At 39.4% G+C, this 19,245-nt stretch overlaps 1 long non-coding RNA gene across 1 annotated transcript; it reads right to left on the bottom strand.

Moving 5' to 3' along the window:
• Positions 1–3,941: 3,941 nt before the first annotated feature.
• On the bottom strand, positions 3,942–17,934 carry LOC116807874 (uncharacterized). The gene is made up of 3 exons (XR_004367097.3): positions 17,874–17,934; positions 16,279–16,442; positions 3,942–4,625 (listed from the first exon to the last, which is right to left on the bottom strand). It is a non-coding gene; the product is annotated as an uncharacterized lncRNA (long non-coding RNA).
• Positions 17,935–19,245: the final 1,311 nt, after the last annotated feature.

Below are 19,245 nucleotides of genomic sequence, written 5' to 3'. Positions count from 1 at the left end.
TCATGTATTTACTTTATTTACTGTGAAAACTAGAAAGAAAAATGATCATACAATATTTAAGAGTCAATGTAAATGGAAAAAGTGTTTTCACAAGGTAATGGACTCCTCCAGCTATCAGGCAATGAAGCAAAGTAGAAACATTTATTTTCCAGGCAGAAGGCAGTGCTTCTGAGATAAATTTCTATGATAATGAACATAAGGCAGACATTGACTATAATGAATCCAGAGGTATCTGGTTTTACCCAGGGAGCTCAGAATGAGCAGGGATGGCTGTTCTGCACAGCCTGGCTGTGGTGCCCAAGCCCCATTTCCCACACCACTCCTGCCGGGGCTCTGTGTGCTGAGTGTCCATCCCCAGCAGTGTGTTGGCTCCTGGAGACTGGGGCTGGCTGAGAACATATGTTTCCTTTCTGACAGAAATGATGTTTATAGCATGAGGGGCAGGCTCTGACAGACTGCTTTTTATTGCACAAATGTCCTTTATTTGCTTCCTGTGAATTAAACCCTTTGCAACATAAGAAACTTTAATCCTCTTTCCCAATGATTTTTGTAGGTGACGTTGCTTTTCCACCCAGTTATTTTTTAATAACTACCCACCTGCCCATTTTCTTCAGAACAGTGTTTCCCCTCAACCTCCAAACACCCCTTCAGACAGGCTTTTAATCCCCCTTCCTTCTGCATCTTCTATGCTTTACTCTGGGCACAATCAGCATGTTGTTTTCCTGCTGTCTTTTCACAATTTAATTCTCAATATCTTGCTGTCCCAAATTGAATGTATATTTGGCAGTACAGAGCATTTGAATCTGACTTCTTTACCTTTCTTAGCACTTCCTCTTTCCTTAATATTTGTTCAAAAGTTTCACATTACTTTTATGAATTATTATATTTAAATATAATCTTTGGCTAGATTTTAATTTTTTTAAGCATCTGAACATATATTTCTTCATCAAATTAAAAAATATTTGCTTTTGTCTTAGTAGTAATTCCTTTCTAATCCTTCCGGCAAACAGTCAGTAGCTGGAAAATGTAAATTGGTATACGCATTTTTGATTTTTAAAATAAATATTTAATTGGGATATTGTCACTAGAATGCATTATAAGTAAAATGAATAAGGAAATGGAACCTGGTGATACTTTTAAATATATGAAGAATAAACTTCAGAAAATCAGAATTAAATAAAAGTTTTTGTCACCCTGAGCACTAGCTCAAATGAGGCTAGGCAGATCAGGCTCAACTTGTCAAAACTTCCCCTTGTAATTTGAAGTGTATGTACCTGATGCTTGGACTCTTTGATCTTAAAATGTCACTGAGGCTATTTGTACTGGGTCATATCACTTCAAACAAAGTATTTATACTCTTCTCCCTCCTTTCCTCTTATCTGATAGGTAGATAGCTCTGCTAGTGCCTAATTTAAAACCATTAAACACCACTTTTTTTTCTTTTTTAATCTTAAATCACTGCTTTCCTAAATTGATACTATTATCTACATTAAAAATTGGATATTGTGGATATATTTTTAATAATAGTAGTTATAAACACTTCTAGACCTCCCCAAAGTGCTGTTAACACTTAACATTTTCATTAGCATTGCTCTGTTTTATGGGCATGGTTAATAAATACAGAAACACCGAAGGACTCTCCCTACACCTGTGTTCCACTTCTGTGTTTGATAACTATCACTCAAGTTGTGTTAAAACATTTCATGACAATAATAGGACTCAGGCAGCTTAGGTGTCAACTTTTCAGTGTTTTGTAGTCAGATTTGTTTGATTCAATCTTGTTGGCAATGTGAAGATGTATGAGTATTCACATGGCAGATGCAAGTACCTGACCTGGCTCTGCCTGCCCCAGAGTCAGATCTCGGAGCACTGGGGAGCAGGGATGCAGAAGGAACTGGGGTAGCTGTGTGTAAGCCAGGCTGTGACTTGAGGAAGTGTGTGGTAGCTGTAGTGAGGTGAGTCTGTGCTATTTGCAGGTACTGGAGGAGAAATCTGTTCAGCACTGCTGGCCATTGCATGGGTTTGTCACCTTGGTCTCAGTGAAGCTAGGGAGACAGCGCTGTTTGGTGAATTGTATTTGGTGCTGGCACTGAAACATGCAGGGGGGTTAAACCAAGACAGCAATATCCCAATACAGCTGAGGGCATAAAAGCAGTGCATAAAGATGAATGTTCTGGAAAACTACTGCAGTCTGATATAAGGCATGTTGCAATGCTAAAGTGCGTGCTATGATCTTCGTTAAAAAGTGGGGATTTACATGTGATTGTCTAATCTGGACTTTTAATTTAAATTTGAACCTGTGTTTTGCATACTTTCCTCTCCCATCATTTACGACTCATCCCTTTTAAACTCAGTAATGTGTCCTTAGCCTGAGATGAAACCAACTTTCTTGACTGGCTGAAAATCAGAAGTATAATAAATGAAATAATTTCTTAGATTATGATTAATATCTGTACAACAGAGAACTCAGTGAGCTGAAGTCATCACACAAATAAGCAGAAAGATCATCATCACATGAATAAGCAGAATGAGAAGGTCTCCATATGCATGCTGTCTTCATTTAAGAAAAGGAAATCTAAACTACACTAGAGGTCACTGCAGGTGAACCTTCGAAATTCTGAACCTCTGAATTAATTTACAGGAAGCTCAGGAAAACAAATGTAGACTTCTGTAGTCTTCTTCTTCTTCTCACCTTTACCTGTTATTTCAAATTTTCCACCAGTATAGGTAGGGAAAAAAATAGAAAAATTAATTCAGCTCTTGCAGACTTGTTATTGTCTGACAATATTTCAGAAGCTGTGCAGGCTGGTAATATCTACATGAGGGAGAGCAAAATTTAAAACCAGTCATTGTAGTTCCAGACTAGAACTTCTTTTCCTGAGGGGCACAAAGGATAGCCATCAAAAGGCTCCCCAGATAACTGAATAAACACTGCTCTGCAGCTCCTCATGACTATAGGTCTTTTGTTTTGTATTACTGTGGTCATGCTTATTATTTCCATGGTGCCCAGGAGGCCTAAGCAAGGGTGAAAATCCCATTCTGTACCTCTTAACAGCTACTTGGAAAGACAACTCCAGTTCCAGAGAACTTACTGAGAAGAGATTGTATTTACAAGATGAGTAAGGCTGTTTTCAATAGTTATGGGTAAGCATACTGAAACATGCCTTCACAAATACACCATTATTCAACTCAAAAAGATTTTTTCCAGGTAAATAAAGAAACATATATATTCATATAAATATAGGAAGCCATAAGTGTCTATCTCCTGCTTCTGAAAATTCAACTCTAATGTACATGGAAGTGGAAAACAACAGCTGGGAGGGAGGGAATTTGGAGTACAAATGAACACCAGACCCAGCTGTAGATTTGCATTCTTTGACATCTGGTGCTGAATAGACACTGGGGAATTCTGTGACAACATGAGATTTTTTGCATCTGTCAGCTAAATCTAGCAATTCTCTTTGGGACAATTGCATGGATGAAGTGAGACCTGTTTTAAGCCAGAACAAAATAAAAGAAGAGGACTATATCTGATTCAGACCCTCAATTCACAGAGCTGGCAGGTTACATGAATTGGAATCACACATCTGTTCTACAAGAATCTGCAAGATAACTCCCATAAAATACCAACATGTTTGATTTCAGGAGTGCTGTGACTTGGGGCCACTAAAGCCTTTTGGTGCATAATGAAAGGAGTTAAGAATGTGTGCATGTGTGTGTATGTGTGTGTGCAGATGTATGTGGGTAATTCAATAAAAGACAAAGATCTATACAATTTTAAAAATGGACTTTCAACACTTCTCTGAAGATTATTGGAAAATCCTACTAAATCCAGATACTCAAGGAAAAAAAGGGTTGTGACCATATAAAGTAATCCCATGATTTGTAGTAATCCTGCCCTTACTTTTGTACTTTTACCTCATTCCAGTACAGCTGACCCCTTTTTGTTTTTTTTTTTTTTTTTTGCGATGAGAAAAAATCTTGTGCTTTATGCCAAACCAGTTTATGGTTTACATGCAAACAAAGGAGTGAGGGTTTGAGCACCAAAGACATTTCACGTCATTATGCATTGTAAATCCTCATGTGCTCTCTTTATCATTGACATTATATAGTGTTTGACACTACACATTGTAAAACATCACTGCCAAATAAAATCAGATCACTAATTCATGGAATCTTACTTTAATCTGTGCTTCACAGTAATTGCCATTCTTAAGAAGGGAGCTACTTAATTTAATGGGATTCTTCTTCGCATGCCACCAGGATAAACACACACCTCCTATGAAAGCATTTAACCTTGCTTCCCCATAACTCCAGATAACCAGGGATGGGTGTAGACAGGCCAAAGAGCGGTGCTGTGAAGTCTGTGGCTATGAACTTTCTACCTCAGACATCTGAGAACACACACTGCAGCAGCACTAATGAAAGTGCCCTTTCTTGATGAACTCATGCTTCACAGTCCCCGCCATGGTATATTGCATAATCCGGGATGATGTCAAAATGATCCGCAGTACAGAAGATGAAATAAGTCTCCTTCCTTCTTCCTTCCTTCCTTCCTCATCTTCCTCTCAGACAGGCTGCTTGAATTGCTTTTGTTTTGGGATGACCCTTGTTCCAGGTGATTTCTGCACCAAAAGGAAAGCAAAGAGCTTTACACAGCTACTGCTTGTATATCATGTGTGTGGACTCCTCAGATATAAGTCAACAAGACCATTTCTATGCTGTTGTCTAGTCCCCATTATCTGCACACACTAATCAAATTTAAGCTATTTTCAGATACAGTGATTGAACAAGTTATTGTGTTATAATGTTGTTCTTTTAATGACAAATGCAATTGTGCTATTGCCATGAATATATGAAGAAATACTCTGAACTGCTTTGGCTCCCAGTTGTCCCTTTGCAAAATAATCTTTGTGCTACACGTGGGATGGTAAATGTTTCTGTAATACAGCCCCTGACTCCTTTAATTATGGCTTATTACCCTGTGAAGGAAAAAAAAAAGCAACTAAAGCTCTTAAATACCATATTAATGACAGCTATAACTGTAGATATTACCTTAGCAGTGCTGTAATGGAGTCTGGTATGCTGAATGAAAGTCCACAATTTCCTAAAAATATACTGCTGTAACTATGAAAGAGACACAGGTGGGAGAAAATAGGCTTTGTTGACAACTTGTGTCTGACAAATGTTAAAACCCAATTCCTGAGAAATTCTCAGTTGGTTATAAATCAGGCATTAGAGAAACTTTGCTCCCTTGAGACAACTGCCAAGTTTTTGCGCTGGATATAGATGCAATTCTTTAAAGACAAAATGTATTTACAGCCTGTAAGATACTTGCTATTTTTAATAATGATTCTCAACAAGCTAACAAATATTTTTTGTTTATAGTATAAAGTGTTGGTATGTCTGTGTGGTTTTTTGTGTGTCCATGCATGTGAATGTAACCTTTGCACATATTATGCAACCTGTGGGGGCCACAATAGGTGGTATTCAAGTCATGTAATTAATTAAGTCCAGGCCACCCTGAGGCATAAGTCCAAGGGCATGCACACATCAACCTTTCTAAAACTGGATCAGTAGTTTACAACACTGACACGCCTAAGCAAGAGACCGACATTAACCTTGTGATAGATTTAAATCATTCCAGGCAGTCTGTTTTGAATTTCCAAATGTGCCGTACTGTTCTAATGAGTTAATTCATTTGGTATCCATTTCCTCCTGTCAGCTGCTTTTGGAAAATAAATTGTGCATTGTTATCTTAGCCTTGTCTATCCTATTAATGGTTTAGGAAATGCAGCTGAAGATTATCTGTAGTTTTCTATGGCAGAGTTTGACCTGTGACAATGTAATGATCAATCACATCTTGAAGGAGTCAGAAACAGTGAAATTGTTATTCTTTTTTTTTTTTTTCTGTCTGCAGAGTAGTTTAAAAAAAAAATGTTTTCCACCATTTGTGCAGAGGGGTAAAAACAAAAGTGTTATCCATAATTTTTGAAAAACATCCATTTCAGTGTTTAAATGTCATCCACCCAAAGAGGGTGGATATAGCAATATATTACATATTCCACATTTCTCAGCAGTACATTAGAAGTCTTCTCTGTTGCCCTCTTGTTTGGTGTTAGTGATTATCTTGGCAACACCTGGATAGTTTCTGGTGTTTTGGGGTGCTATGTTAGGCTGGGTGTGAGAGGGGATGGATGTAGTGCTCCCAGCCCACAGCATCTGGCAGTGCCAGACCCACAAAAGAGCGGTGTCCCTGGTGTTCCCCAAATGCTCATCTCCTTCAGCTCCATGGTACAGCTTTCACCTGTCAAATCCTGTCCCCTGCTTCTCAACACATGTTAAAGATGGAAGCACTTTTATCCTCTAACTCACTCTAGAGAGAGGCACTGATTTTAATTGGTCCTGCCTGAGTTTAGAAAATAAAGCTACCCAGGGTGTCTCTGATTCCTGTTGAGGAGCTAGAAAAACTTCCACAAGAGACAATTCCTGTCTATTAAGTTATTAATTGGAAACAGAACCCTTCCCTGCTCTTTCTAATCCTACCACCACTTCCAAATACTCACAGTTTTTCCTTACACATCTTCCTCAGTTTCCTAGCAAGCATTTCAAATCTGCTATTCTATGATTATTCCAGCAACTAATTTTTAGAAATGCCTAGATAGCTTTGCTCCCTGGTGTTCTGGCTGCGTTGCCCATGTCAGCTTTTTGCACTGTGCTGTGTGCTAACCCCACTGCAGCACACAGCACAGTGTTATTCATGCTCACACTCTCCCTTCTCTCCAACCACAATTAGATCATCTCAAAATATCTGTACTGCTCAGAGGCTCTAGATCTGATGTGAGGGTTCACAGATTAATTTAGCACAACTAGTTTACCTTGGGATTTAAACAAGCTACTATTTTAACAGCCCTGAATCTTTTTGGCTGTCCCTGTGCTGAAGTCCTATGCTTCCCATAGGATCTGTGGGAATAAAAAGTGTATAAAAAGAAAAAGAAGCACAAAACTCTTAGCCTTTCAGCCCTCCATTTCCCTGTGACTTTCAGACAGTTCTGACTTGCACACTGGAGCGACTCAGAGTTATTTTTTTTATGAGAAACAGATTGAATGCGCAGGTTTTCATTGATCTCAGTGCAAGTGAAGTTCACCTCTCTGAAGAATCCCCAAAGAGTTTAACACATGGTGCCTGAAATACTCAGGACCTTGTACTTGAGTGTGTTTTCTCCTGCACTTCCCATCTCCTCAGCAGGTGGTGGAAAGACTTCTTTATTTTCCCTCATTATGCTTTTCATTGTCGCAAATGGCTTTGACCATTTTAGTCTTACTTTAACTTCAGCCACCGAAGTGGAGCCTTCAGTTGCCCTTTAATTCTGAACTGAGGGCTGAGTGGGAACAGAAGCTGCTTACACAGTAGTGAGGAAATCCATTCTCTGAGAAGGAATTCTCTGCAGCCTCATGTGGTATTGCCTGAGCACAATCCTCACCAGCACTTATGTGATGCACAAATCTGAGCTGGGCAAGCTGCTTAGCTTGCACCCTGTGCACATCTGAATTTTCATTTTCTCAGAATGTTCCGTAGTGAGCATAAAAAACCCCTCCCCTGGAGGTGGTGGTGACTCTTGAATGGCTCTGTGTACCTTGTGTGGCCTGCATGTGCTTGGCTTTTTACTGGTGTCTGGAGACAGCTCAACCCTTGGTGTTGAAGAGCTGCAGCTGTGCAGCTGCACATCTGCGTGATACTCCAGGGAGAAATGGACCACAATTTGATATTCATAAATAGCTTCTCAAATCCGAGATCTGTGAAAGCAAATGCTGTCAATGCTTCTATTTAAATTTTATCCTTATTTTTACAAAATTACAACCATAATAAAAAATGTCCTATGTTCTCTGTTACAAAATTTGAAGTCCCAGTGGAGTCTGTGGAATTGCATCAAATATGCCAGCAGAGAATTTGGCCTATGAAGGGAAAAGAAGTCTCAATAATGTTATATTCTCAACATGAGTGTTTATTTTTCTTATTGCCAGTACCAAAAGATCATTTTCTCTGTTCAGAACTCGGACTGCAATTTTTACTATCAAGAATATAGCTTCTAAATAGAAAAATAAAGAGTAAACTATGATAATTTACCATAACAATATTACTTGAGCCTTAATTTTCATGTGAAAACATTACTGAACTAAATTTCAGATAGTGTTTTATTATGTGCAAACCACTGTTGATATAATAACTTCTATTTTAGGTTGCTAGCAAAGAAAAGAACAATGTGACCCATTTAAAAACTGGCTCACAGAAAAATATTAGCAAGCTGTTTATCAATTGTGTTTAATTTTGGTGATAAGAACCTTTTGATAGAAACATTTCTTTGTTACAAAACCAACAGTAGCATAGGATTTATTTGACCATAACACATGTTCTTTGCAATGGTACTGAGAAATAGACTTTCTGTTTGTTGCCAATTGTTTGGAAAAGAAAAAAAGGGAAAATTCTCACCTTTGAATTTTTCATCAGATGGAGCCTGATTTTTGAAATCTCTGATTAAGAGAAAATTACAGTGACATGGCTGGAGTGCTGCAATGGCTGGACACAGCTAGACAAAAGCAATCCAAGAGGCCTCTAGAGTGCATTGATAGACAGTAATGAAAAAATAATATTACAAAATTATTATTAATAATAGTAATATTTCTGATACAGGTGCCTGAGGACGTGAAGAGAAGAGATGCTCTGCAGATCTGACTTTCACAAAAGGAGATGAACTGGTTGAGAATCACAGAATCACTAAGTTGGAAGGGACCTTCAAGGTCATTGAGTCCAACCCATACCCCAATACTTCAAGAAGACCATGGCACTGAGTGCCACATCCAACCTTTCTATAAACACATACAGGGATGGTGCCTCCACCACCTCCCTGGGCAGACAATTCCAGTACTTTATCACTCTTTCCGTAAAAAAACTTTTTCCTAATATCCAACTTATATTTTCCCTTGGCACAGCTTAAGACTGTGTCCTCTCATTCTGTCAGTGGTTGCCTGGAGAAAGAGACCAACCCCCACCTGACTACAGCCACCTTTCAGGGAGTTGTAGAGAGCGATAAGGTCACCTTTGAGTCTCCTTTTCTCCAGGCTAAACAACCCCAGCTTCCTCAGTCGTTCCTCACAGGGCATGTGTTCCAAGCTCCTCACCAGCCTTGTTGCCTCCTCTGGATGCGCTCAAGAATCTCTACATCCTTCCCAAACTGAGGGGCCCAGAACTGGACACAGCACTCAAGGTGTGGTCTCAGCAGCACTGAGTTCAGGGGAATTGTGACCTCCCTGCTCCTGCTGGCCACACTATTCCTGATGCAGGCCAGAATGTTTTTGGTCTTCTTGGCCACCAGGGCACACTGCTGGCTCATGTTCAGCTGGCTGTCAACCCGTACCCCTGGGTCCTTTTCCACCTGGGCACTGTCCAGCCACACCATGCCCAGGCTGTAATGCTGCAGGGGGTTTTGTGTGGGACTCGGCAGTTGGACTTTTTAAACTTCATCTTAAACTTCATGTTACTGGACTGTGCCCATCTATCCAGCCATTCCAGGTCTCTCTGCAGAGCCTCCTACCCACCAACAGATTGACACACACTCCCAGTTTAGTATCATCTGCAAATTTTCTGATGATAGACCCAACACCCTCATCCATGTTATCAATAAAAATATTGAACAGAACTGGCCCCAGCATAGACCCCTGAGTGTGAATGCCAGGAGCAGATGGAACTCAGGATCCTGAGAGAAGATAGCAATTTAATAACCCTGGACATCAGAAAAGCAAACAATAGGAAATACGTGGAAGAATCCCATGTGACACCCTCTTGCAGAAGAGAGGAGTTCAGGAGGGCTGACTGATTTTCAAGGATCAGCTCTTCTAGACTCAAGAGCTGTTGATCCCCACCTGCAGGAGGTAAAACAGAGGTGGGAGGAGGCCTGCATGGATGAACAGTAAGCTCAAAGGTAAAAAAGAAACATTCAAGAGGTGGAAGTAGTTAGGTCATATGGGAGGAATATAGAGACACTGACCAAGCATGCAGGGATCAGGTTAGCAAAATCAAAGACCACTTGGGTTTGAATCTAGCTAGGGATGTGAAGGGCAAAAAGGGAGGTTTCTACAGGTACGTCATCAGCAAAAGACAGTCTGGGCAAAATGTTGGCCAACTGCTGAACAGGGCAGACCACCTGGTGACAGGGGACACAGAAAAGACCAGTGCGCTTTTCTCATTGGTCTCTATTGATAAAACCAACCTTCATGGATCTCTGGCATCTCCCTGTGTCCCTAAAAGACATGGAAACATCTGGAATAAGCAAGAATTGCTGTTGTTGGAGAACAACCAGATTAGGGGACCTTTACAGAGCTAGAATGAGCACAAGTCAAACTGATGGGATGCAACCACAAGTGCTGAGGGACCTAATGTCACTGCAAGACGTTTCTTGATTTGCCATCAGGGAAGGGTCCTGAGGACTGGAAAAAAGCCAATGTCACTCTTTTCTTCAAGAAGAAACTACACATCAGTTGGAGCAGTGTATGTTATCTTGAGTTTAGCAAGGTTTTTCGCACTGGTGGCTGTAACATCCTTCCTGGTAAATCAGTGATGTACAGACTAGATAATGGGACTGAGTTGGACTGAAAATTGCCTGAACTGCCAAGCTGAAAGGACTATGATCAGCCACACAAATTCACCTGGAGGCCACTCACCAGAGGTGAACACTGGAGATTGATATTGGGGCCAAAAGTGTTTAACATCTTCATAAGATAGCTGGACAGTGGGACAGAGTGCTTCCTCAGCAAGTTTACATGATAGAAAACTGGAATGAGTGGCTGCTATACCACATGTTTGTGACTGGAGAAACATGCTGACGAAAACATCTTGAAGGTCAGAAAAGGGAAATGCCAAGTCAAAGGAACCCATAGAACTGCAGGTACCTGTAAAAGCTGGGGTCAACCATCTGAAAAGCAGCTTGAGTACCTTCTGGGCTTTATTGGGAAGATAATTGCCAGCAGGTCAAGGAAGGTGATCCTGCCCCTTTACTCAATGCTGTCGTGTCCACACCTGAAGTTCTGGGTCTTGTTCTGGGCTGTTCAAGACAAGAGAGATGTTGAACTACTGGAGGGAGTCCAGTGCAGGGCCAAAAAAATGGTTAAGGAACTGGAGTGCCTTTCCTAACAGGAAAGGTTGAGATAGTGAAATAATTGGGGTGATTGAGCCATGAGATAAAGATGCTCAGTGGGGATCTCATCAGTGTGAATAAATGCCTGGAGGAGGTTATTGAAAAGGATAGAGTCAGGATCTTTTCAGTGGTGCCTAGTGACAGGACAAGAGTCAATGGAGCAAATGAAACACAGGAAATTCCATTTAAACATAAGAAAAACAGTGATTTCTGTGAGAGTAGTTAAACACTGGCACAGGTTTCTCAGAGAGGTGATGGATTCTCTATCCTTAAAGATATTCAAAACCCAATGAGATGTGGCCTTGAAAATCTGCTTTAAGTTGACCCTGCTTTGAGCAGGGGGTTTGGCTTAGTTGGTTTCTAGAGGGGCTTTCCAACCTCAGCTATTCGGTGAAATTATTGCTTATATAATAAACCAGAAAGTTTGGCTCTGTAGGAAGCCCCATGTCACAGTCTGGATGCAATCATGCTCTTCTGCTGCTAATAAGTCCTGTTAGAAAGAATTAATGTATAAACCTGCAGGGTATAAGTGCACGTAGGATCCTGACATGCAGGGAGACAGCAGGGACCTTTTGGCGCCTGATTTTGGGATAGATGGGAGGTGCTTTGGTGCTCCTCACCAGCTGCATTCCCTAGAGGCTGGGCTTTCCCATGGCCAGGTAGGGATCACAGTCAGCATGATGACCTTGGTCTGTCAGCCTGCCAGAGAGCAGGATTGAGCTGCTGGTGGGGAACAGCTCTTTCTGCTGGCATTGAGGCACCTGGGGAGCCCTTCTCTCAAGGAGAAGCTGCAGCTGATTTTTCCAGCCTACTTTCTAGACCTTTTGTGCTGATCTCACAAAGCACAAAGGGAATAGAGCAGGCCTGGGAATATGTGTGAAAAAAGTATCTCCCCCAGCCTTCTATATACTGAAGAGAAGGAGTATATAACAGCATGACTTCTGTAGCAGTTCCATAGAGATAAAACCACTTTGGAAAGAAGCTTTTTCATTGTTTAGGAAAACTGATTTTGTCCCCGAGTTTGAATTAGATGAAGTAATTTTAATTTCTCTCCAAGTTTTTCTTATTGTTATGACTATTATCAACAATGAATTGTTTTGAACACCAAGAATAAGAAGAAAGCTATACTTTTTTTGTTTTCACATCATCCTTTTACTAGTAAATTTTGGCCTAGATCACTTACTCTGTTTAGGATTAATACTTTCATGAGTCTTATTTTCAATAGCTATGAAGAAAAGACATTTTAAAGCAAATTGAGGTAGGTGATATCTTCTCTAATGCATTTTTAATGTATGAGACATTGTAAAGACCAGAAAAGCATTCTGTGCTCTGCAATACAATATGACAACTAAAAAAAACCCAAACAACAACCCAATAAAAAAGAAAGTAAGATAGAAACAAGATAACAGAACATATGGGAGAGTGAAAGATACAGCCATGCTATTAGTGTCCAGTTAGCTAATTTTATTGGGATTTCCAATATATGAAAGATGCATATATAAATGATGATAACTGGTGGGGGTATGAAGATGTGATATTAATAAGAATGTAATTCCATAAGAAATTGTCTTGTGATTTATATCTAATAATATTACTGAAATGAGGCTAATGAAGGCAATCAATCCTATATAATACATTTTTGTAAATCTGATTCTCATAGCATTTCTGATAGAAAGAGGGTAGATTTGTCTTCTCCCAGGAATCCCTGCTGACATGAGAACTCCCACTGAAATCAATTGACAAGCAGACAGGGGAGAAAATAAACCTCTGTGGATGCACTTCTGCTCTGCATTGCTTCTGTGATCCCTCTCTCATGGCAATGTCCTTAGAGTCACATTTTCTGTAAGAAAACTGCTCCAGTGCATCTGGAGTGCAGTCTCACATCTTACTGCTCTACTAATGAACTCTGCCTGCTATGAAAGCTGCCTTTGCTCTTGCTGTCTTGGGTACAGATCACAGTCTCTCCAGACCTTTGGCTATCTATGAAATTAGCTGGTCTACGCTGCACCCCACACTGCTTGGTTTTACTGATATTCCACTAAAGGAAGGCAAGCTTCATTGTATTTACCCATTCAGTGTGAACACTGCAGACTGCAGTGCATATTTCTCCACCCCAGCCTCCCTTTCTCTAAGCATTTGAAATTAGCTTCAGTTGGGTTTAGCAGATCCCTGAAAACATAGATACTTATTTCCCGCTTTGTCCTCTTCCTTGTCCGTTTCATTACTCATTTTCCTTGGAAAGGACAATGTGATTTATAACATGTATCTTTATAGCATTTGGAAGAACACCTATTTCTTCAGAGAAATGTAATGGGATATATTTAAAACCACAGAACTCTGGGACTACTTTGCTTTGCTTGAAGTACAGACTCACAGTTCTCCTTACAGGGGGATATCTACAGTGAAATTACTAATCTTGTGAATAATTTTGTGGATGGTAAAATATGACCTCTGTTCTGGGTAGATTGTGAAGAGAAGCTCCCACACATTTATCTCCTCATGCCCAACACCTTTCTCTTCAGGATTCTGGAAATGGACAGTCTAGCAGAGATTTCTGTCACCATGCTAATTTAAGTCAATGGCAATAACCTTTTTGATGTCAGCGAGGCAGGATAAAATCTTTTGTAAACAGCCAGTGCTCACATCTTTCCTCATCTCAAGAACCTTGCTGACATCTAACTTAACACCTTACATATCCACCTCTCTCAAATACTTAAGTAAGCACAGATATGTGACAGCAAGGTGGTATAATGGTGAAGAAAAGGATGTGAATGTAAGGTTGGATTAAAGGTATAGTGCTATAGGAAAATTATATAATCTATTTTTCTGTGCAAGTTTTTTTCTATATCTCAGTCCAAGCAGCTGTTGAGCAAGCAGTATGAAGCACAGGAGATTAGGGGCAAAAATATATTTGAACCATCAGATACTTGGAAAAGCTGTAGTCTTATCTGAGCTTGGTGAGAAGAACCTGAGAAATTACATGGAGTGGGAGAAACACCAAGGGAATGGTTACTGGTTTAAAAAGAAAAACAGTTGATTATATTTTGTCAGAAAATGAAAGATTTTAGTCCTGGCTGTTTTTTTTGTGTTTGAGGTTACTTATGAAAACCACTCAGCACAGAGCAGATTCTGGCACTGTTGTGCTGTCATCACTGTAAATTCATTAATGTTTCACTGAACTGTTCTAATGCCATTAGACTGCCCCATGTCACATGTGTTATGTCTATGAATGGTCTCTTTGTCTCCCTGTGTAGCAAGGAAGGTGAAAGGAACTGGAATTGAACTCATTCTTCAAGCCGAGAATCTTTGCAATCATAAGTAAAGGAAGTCCCTTCAGCTTAACATTCATTGCCTCCTTTCTCATTTAAAAACAGATGTCAGCACAAGGAGAAGACAGGTGCAGAGTGCCTCTTTCAGCCGCTTTTGAAGGAAAGCAGGAAGTGAATAAGTCACAGAGAGCTGTGCTGTTTGGATCTTTAGAAAGCATTTATAGCTTCTAGATATGTTCCTGCTAATGAGGGCGTGAGATGCCAGCTCTTTGGAAGTTAGAGCATGCACTGTTGCACTCTCATCAACTCTGATGGATGCACTGTATATGGGAATATAATTTAAACATGAGGATATGAGGAATGATTTATTAAGTTACCGCAGAAAGCACTTAAGAAAAAAATGTCTAATACTAGAAAAAATGTCTAGCATATTTGAATGCTATATAAACAACAAAATTTGTTATGAACTGGAAACCTCCAAATGGATGCTCTTCATATACTGCAGCACTGTCTGCAACTGCATATAAATACCCTGAATAGTAGCTGTAAAATATTACAAGTTACAACAGCCAGACTCATTAATCTAATGAAGGCCACAAACTGATTGCTGTCAATCATATTATTACTGTTAAAGCCAGCAGCAATATCTGAGAGCTATACTATGTTTGGGTGTGTGGTGAGGATCTGACTACTGCCATTTTCTTCCTTAGGCAATCCAACTTCCACACAAAATAGTGTCCTTTTTTAATGGGGGCAAGATCAGATACAATACGATCCATGGTCTCAACAAGACTTCAGACTGAGGTGAGCAGAAAAGAATAAACAGCACTATAACCTCTCTCTCCTCTCTTTCCACATCTATCAGGTTTGATATGGGTGGAAATACGCTATTTGTAGAGAGCTGGCACAATTTGCCCTCATTAGCAGAGCATGCCCACTTTTTTTTTGCTGCTCTTGCTGTACCTCATTTAAAACACCATACTGCAGGGATTTTTCAGTGTCTGGGATTTTGACTATGAAAGAAGTTTACAAGAAAAATGCCTGCAGCTTCCTGGGCTTGATGCACTGCATTGTCTGGCATGGATTTCACTTTCCCCGTGACACTAAAAAAGCACTGCCACGGAACAACTTGCTTTGATGCCCTATGCTAGCAAACAAGTTCTGTGATAAACAAGCTTTTAATCCTGTATTTCCACACTTTTGCTAAGCAAGTCACAACTTGACAAAGTTGCGTGTTAATGACTGTGCCAAAAGCTCAGCCCTGAACAGAGATGGTAAAAGAGGGTAGGAGAGAAAGTGCTCACAGGAAGCACACAGAAGAATTGTACTTTAGAAGCTTTGTCAGTGCTTTGATTTAGTGCCATCAGTCCTACTGCAGCAGGCCATCTAATAAGTGCTAGTGTAGACAGTCCAGGAAAACTCCCAAGAAGCCATAAATGATGTTTGTGACCTGAAAAGTATCTTCTGCCTCCCTGAATTCTAAGGAGGGATCTGCCAAAGCAAGAAACGTGCCGGGACTCATGAGGAGCCTGCCCTTTCATGTGATAAGGTCTCTATGGAAAGAAGTCTAGTGTAATCAAAGTACATAAGTAGCCAAATCTCAGCATCAGGTTTTCAGGAAAAAGCCCTGCTGGCCCCTTCCATATGACACCAGTCCACATGTGTCACAGTGAACAGCTGGTGAAGAACCATCTTCTGCATGGAATACCCAGCACTAAAATGTATGTTAACATACACAAACAGAGTTTTTCATGTCATAATTAGCAGTTTGGGAAGCAGCACAGGAATGTAAGTAGCAGAGGACCTATTCTGCTCACCTGGAAGTTGTCTTGTTGCTTGAAATCTTCACAATGTCCTGAAGTATTCCACTGTCTCCTGGTGCTACTCCTCTATTCCCTTTTCAGATGAAGAGAGGCTGAGCTTATCTGCTTTGCTGATGCAGATACAACAAAGCACACTATGCTACGAACTAACTCCCTTCCTGTGGAACAAACATTAGGAAGCAGCTGAAGAGATATTCAAGACTCCTGTGTTTCAATATAAACCAGAAAATATGTTTTCAGATTCTTAAGCAGGAGGGCACAGACTGTAATACAAAATCTAATCACAAGAACAAAAAGTCTGATATCAAACTCTTCTTTTTAGTGAAGAAGTCTTCTCTGATGCTTCCTCCCTGCCCTTTTTATACAAAACTGAAGTACACAGATGCATTGTAGAACATCGATAAAACATTAGAGCTACTGCATGGCTCTAAATTCCTGCACAGAAATCTGGAGCATTTTTAGAAAATATTTCATATTCAGTGTGGGAAAGTAATTTTATTTTTAATGGTAGCTGTTTGAAGTTGTTCAGCAGCTTGGAAAGTTACCAGTTCCTTTTCATTTCTGAATATGAACATTTCTGTGTCTGTGTAAGATCTCAATTTTTTAAGGCTGTGGTTCTTTTTACCACACATCTAATCTGAGCCAAATACTACAATATTTTTGATGATATTATCACCCTGAAAGAATACTAATTCAGGAAATCAGTGTTCAGTGTTTCTGTACAAAACATTTAAATTAGAACAAAATCAGTTGCTTTTTCCTAGCTAGCTACATGACACATGATTAATGATCGGTAAAATATAAATCTGAATGGAAATACCTCCTCTTCCAAGGTTCCAATTGATCAGTTTTGAATTGCCAGACTGAGGATGTGAGCTAAGAGCCTCTCTGGCAGCATTACAGTGACACACTGCCTGTCATTTACTGTCTGCTCTCCTTTTAAGTACTTGTTCCTTCCTAATTATTATCTGCAGTTAGCCACTGGACTTTGAAACTGCAAACTGCTTTCCATATCTTTTGTTTCCTGCTGTATATACATTGAAATCACCCGGTTTGTTATGTGTCACTAAGATTACAAGCAGCATGACTTAAAAGGAAAAAGGTAGAAAAACGTCAATGAAAATAGGGAGCTCTCTACTGACTATAAAATATGACACATCTCTGTAACCAAAAATAGAGCAACAGGACTTAGAATCTGGTTCTGACTCAGTGGTAAATAGAAAAAAATGAGTAGAAGTAAGGAGAAAAAGACTAAAGAAATATTGATATATAGTAGAAATTTCAGGCTATAAAAATATTGATGTATGCTTCAAGAAAAATCAATAACCAGGTCTCACACAAATTTGTGAATTTTTAAACTACATTAATTAGAGAAGACACAAAGTCATTACTGGCTAAGACTGTGCATTTTTTGATAGTGATAAAGAGAAAAAATATTCATAAATCTTTTAGGGGTTATATTTTTGGGGAGGAGTCTGATCTGCTTACATCATGAGTGGTTAAGAATTTTTCATTTTATTAATAACTACGTGGTTATATGCAATAACATGAAATCTGATTTAAATGTATGTACCAATATGGGTACTTACCAGGTTCTCACAGAAGTCTGGGGTTTTACAAAAACTGGCTGAACAGATCCTCAGTCTGCTGCGTAAATGTTTAACAAATACAGGAAAATGTCGTAAGTCATAAATAATGTTAGCATTATGCAAATATTAAAGAAAAAAGAGAGAGAAATGAGATAATTTAGGTAATTACTCTCTGGTTTGACAAAAGTTGCAGGAAAACTACAAACGATATGGGACTACAGTTATATAAACTAGATGTAGAGGACTAATGCTAGAGACAATAGTTTTACTAGAAGTGTGTCTTGTCAAAGAAACCTATAATGAGGCAACAGATTTGTTGAGGCATACGACTTAGTAATGTATGAGATACTGATTAAAAAGGAAGACTAGGGCTCATTCAAATGAATGGCATTTTAGGTCAACAAAATGTAAAACGATAATGCAGTCTGTGTCCATGTTCTGTAGACTGGCGACTGGATATCCTGATTCACAAAGAGGATTTAATGTTTGTACTAAATCGCAACAAACAAGAGAGCCAATATTTGATTCAACAGCAAAAAAAGACTAATGTGAATCCTAAATATACAAATAAAAAAGAAATGAGTACATAGAGGTAAAACAAGACCTACTCAGGAGAATTCTAGTGTCTGTATTTTTAATGTGGAAAATGGGAAAATGTGCAGAAAAAAGCTAAACCCAAGATATCTTGGTCTTAACCCTCTAGAGAGTGTTAATGAGCTTCTTTTGTTTAAACCTCACAGAGTTGATGGGACTAACACAGGTGAGTACATTAGAGAGCAACACAAAGCAATAAAGGCTTTTCTGTCAAGGCAAAAAAGCATAACATGAAATAGAGTCTCAGAGTTAATGCCAGAAAAATTCAAATTTGAATTGAAAACCCATTAATTATCACTGAAAGAGATTAACCACTGGAATGAGCTCTCAAAGTAATGAGTTCTTCATGTCTTGATGTCTTCAGGACAGGCATTTCTGAAAAATGTGCTGTGGCTAAACACAAATTAATATTTATTGATAGCCAAATAATTAACTTAATACATGAGTAATAACTTGTGATATAGGAAGAAGATTATGCTCTGAATGTACAATTTTGTAGCTTTTCCAGAACAGGGCACATGAGCACTCTGCCAGCTATGGATGTTGGCACATTGATAAGTGAAACTTAGTAGAATGAATGATGAACTGACACTCCTTTCACCATCATTTTACAGACTCAAATATGTTGTTATCTCCTTGTCACTTCATGCTGATCAGTGCTTCCTCTTTCTCACAAGCTTCCCAGCTGAAAAGCCAACACCTGTAAGCCAACACCTGCTTGTGCTCTTCTAGTGAAAAAATGATCAGGCCCATTATTTAGCTCATCCTCTCCTTTTAT

This window comes from Taeniopygia guttata, chromosome 2 (genome assembly GCF_048771995.1).
Source record: "Taeniopygia guttata chromosome 2, bTaeGut7.mat, whole genome shotgun sequence".
In the NCBI taxonomy this organism is placed as follows: Eukaryota; Metazoa; Chordata; class Aves; order Passeriformes; family Estrildidae; genus Taeniopygia; species Taeniopygia guttata.
This window is presented reverse-complemented; position numbering and strand designations above follow the sequence as displayed.